The sequence below is a fragment of the Dipodomys spectabilis genome, unplaced genomic scaffold (genome assembly GCF_019054845.1).
Source record: "Dipodomys spectabilis isolate Male_0828 unplaced genomic scaffold, ASM1905484v1 ptg000284l, whole genome shotgun sequence".
NCBI classification, from domain to species: Eukaryota; Metazoa; Chordata; class Mammalia; order Rodentia; family Heteromyidae; genus Dipodomys; species Dipodomys spectabilis.
The window spans coordinates 2,146,386-2,150,229 of NW_024870961.1; the positions used below are offsets into that span (position 1 = coordinate 2,146,386).

General features: G+C 32.9%; 1 pseudogene; it reads right to left on the reverse strand.

The window, feature by feature from the left end:
- Window positions 1-1,888: 1,888 nt before the first annotated feature.
- LOC122126560 lies at window positions 1,889-1,988 on the reverse strand (annotated as a pseudogene).
- Between the last annotated feature and the right edge of the window lie 1,856 nt (window positions 1,989-3,844).

A 3,844-nucleotide genomic window follows, 5' to 3' on the forward strand; every position in this document is an offset into this window, starting at 1 on the left:
ATCAGAGGCATGGTCATTGCACATCTGTCTCTCTCTTCCTCTCTCCCTTTCATGGTTCTCATAGATAATGTGACTGCTCCATAATTATCCTAATTTATTTTGCTTTTATATTTTTGGTTGCATCATTTCACTTTCTGCTCTGCCATTTCCCAAATCATTTACATAGGAGGCATTATTTCATATTTTCTCATTCCTATAATAAGCTGCACATGAAGACACCACTGGTACCATTTTCAGTCTGTACCTTTGAATATGGAGGAAAACCTTTCCTCTGCTCTCTATCAATTCCCTACTCTCCAGTTAGAATAATTTCCAATAGTAAAATTGGAAAAAGAGAAAGAAAATCATGGTGAAATAACAGATGTAGAAAATTCACTGGATTTTTCTGACCAGTTCAACCAACGTGAACTATTAGGGAATACATGTGCACCCCATTCCCACTGGTACTCACTGTCTCTGGTTAGGCAATTCTGATGAAGACAAGGAACAAGATGAAAAAGTGAGGAATGGTATCATTCGCAAAAAAAAAATGGAGAAGTATTAAAACAAATTTTTGTTTGGGCTGCTGAAAATAATCGGCTTACTACAGTTCAGATACCTCTCTTCATCGGGAAGCCTCCAGTGGGCACTTAGACATTGTCCATGAGTTGGTGGCTCAAGGCAGATATTCATGCAATTACTGTGAATGGCTAGACACCCCTGCACAGTGCTTATATGTTGAATAATACCAGAGTGGCTGCTTTCTTAGTTCACATTGAGGCAGATACCAATGCCCAAAGTAAAGTCCTCTTGACTCCCTTGCATCTTACTGCTTGGAATAGAAATAGCAAAGATAAGCTGGATCGCCTTCTATTGAAGCATTATATCAAACCAGGTCTGAAGAACAACTTGGAAGAAACTGCATTTAATATTGCCAAAAGGATAAATATGTATCACTACATCTTTTAAATTGTGGAAGGCTGTAAAAATTGTTCTCCTAACTCATAATGGTTTGGTTAAGATTCTTAAATTTCAAAAATGCCAATCCATCTTTGTGTCTGTACAAAATATTTTCACAATACAAAGCAACAGCAATATCTTACTTTAAAAATTCATGGATTCCATAGTATTCTTCAATGAATTGCCTGACTTTGATGTCAAAATGTATTCAAGAGTTGTTTGTATACATCTATAATGATTTCTGCAGGCTTTGTGATTTTTAAATCAGAAATCACTTTAACTTATCTGTTGAAATGAGTAGTACAGAAACTAAAATTATTTCTGGTGCTTGTATGAAAAAAGTATATTTTAAAATACTCTGTATTTTGTTTGTATAATGTCCATAATCTATTTAATTCTCTCCTAGATATAATACTTTGAATTAAACATTGTTTTATAATATATAGGTTCGTTAATAAATGTGTTATTTCAGATAGCATTCCATATAGAAAAAGTTTAAGATTCCTTTTTTTCCTAGGTCCTTATAGTATTTTATTTCTTTGGGATAAAATGACAATGTTATCCAATTTCAAATGTTTTGTAAAGATTATGCTATGTAAAGGCCATTCTAAGGTGAGGATTTAACGCACTGATGTCAAACTAACTTTCAGTTCAATGAATTACATATATTGTTACATTTGCCTTTTTTAATTTTTTATTGTGAAAATACTGTACAGAGGGTTTACAATTACATGGGCAAGATAATGAGTACATTTCTCATCAAGCATTGTAGCCTCCTCCTGTATTTACCCTTCCCATCCATTCCCATCCTTCCCCTGCTCTCCCACTCAATCCTCCCTGCTACCCCTCCACCCGCACAAAGTTGTAAAGTTCGTTTTTCGACATAACGACTTGTATTTTTGTAATAAATTTTTAATAACTGTTTTTCATTTCTTGCATCTCAAGAATGAAAAATATGGAATAATTCACAAATTTTCATATCATCCTTGTGCAAATGCCATGATAATCTCTATATTGTAGTAATTTGGGTAAAAGTCCTGCTGAAGCATGTAGTATCCTGTAAATTTAAGTAGTTATTGATGCAATCTTTATACAGGCATATATCCTTGGTTGACTGTTTGTAACTAGGAAACCTTATTGTTCCTAAAAATGTTATTGATCTTACTTCTCTAAAATTCTGTGTATATTGGGAAAAGCTTATATTGTTTGGTCGATTGCTCACATTTGCAATTTTTTTGTCAATGACTATTTTAAGTCTTTTTCATTTTAAATTTGATCATACTTTGAAGCCTTTATAGCTAGGTCCAAAGGTGATTGTTTTTCAAGTACTTATTTATAAACTGAGTTAGCTTTGTGGAGTTAATGGATTCAAAGTAAGCCTTGCTTACGAGCTACTTCTAAACTTCTGCAGCTTAAAAATTCCTAAATGATGTCTTACTGGTACAAATGTCTACCTGACCCTTACTCTTCTTCCCTGTACCAACAGATCAATCAGAATATCTTACCCTGACAGCATAGATTTTCTTATTGGAACAAAACTAATATTAGTTAAAAGGGATCATAGAGAGATAAACAGTTAAGACAGAATCTTTTAGGCTAGAAGGTATTTTATCAAAATATAATTGTTTTTTATACCTAACATTTCAATAGTAGCTAAAGCCAAGAAGGTGAAAAAAATTTCACATGCATGATTACCAAATGTCCTGGCCAGTCTACCATCCATCCAGGCAGGAATTTACACTACTGCCTTTCTTTCATCAAATATTTTCATAGTTACAAGAGAAGTCTAGATGTTTCTCCTCGATATTAGGCCTTAAATTGGTAATGTTTTAATCACAGTGTTTCCTCTTGTCTCTAGGCTGTAAATCTCCAAATGGTAAAGCTTTAGGTCCAACTCTACCAAACACTGAGGTAGAAATAATGGAATAATATTTTAAAAGACAGTTGCCTTTGATACGGTAACCACAACAGAACATTGCAAAACATGTGCCTTTTTTATTATATTTTATAGTTATATATTTTATATTTATACGTGCTGATATTTTATTTCACACAGTGGAACTTACTAGAATTAATTGATAATTTGACAAATAAATAGATATTTATTACAATAAATAGATTGGAATATAAATAATAAGGTTTAGAATGTAAATTAGAATATAAAAAGTATCAATGCAATGTCTTTGGTATAAACTTGTGATATGTTCTAAATATTCTTGGTCTTCTGAATTCACATTGTAAAAAAAAAACAATTGTTTTCCTCTAATCTATAAGGGATTTTACTCTGCTGCTCTGTTTATTGTTTTAACTCACTGGTTGCAAAATGTTTTTCTCTATATTTCTGAAGCATTTCTACTGATTGTACCCAAATTTTGCTGATACGATATCTAAAAGGTATTATTCTTCTGCAGGACCCACGGGTCCTAGGATCTCAGGTCTTAGTTATCTTCTTCATCTGATAACAAGGGGAAGATTTCTCACCTAGGCTCATGAAACATGCCAACAGAAAGTAATTGAAAATCCATCTCAATTCCTTATGACACCAGAATTAGTGGTAAGCAATTGTGTAATGCAATGCAACTTAAAATGAAAGATGAGATCACAAAATCTCAGAGAAAGTACAGTAATTCAAACTTTCAGTTTACAAATGACCAGCCCATATGAGTGACCAAGATCACAAATGTCACAAAATTATTTGTAATACCCCTCTTCTAATGATTACTCAAAGATTTCAGTCCAGCATAAGTAGGCAAAAAAAATAGTTCCTAGAACGATAGATCCGTAATTGGTCTACCAAGGCTAGGAAAACTTGACTTACAGGTCAAATATAATTCACAAAAACATTGAGAAGATCGTTAATGCTTCAAAATACTGGTACTTCAGTAAAACTTGTTTCTGTAGAATA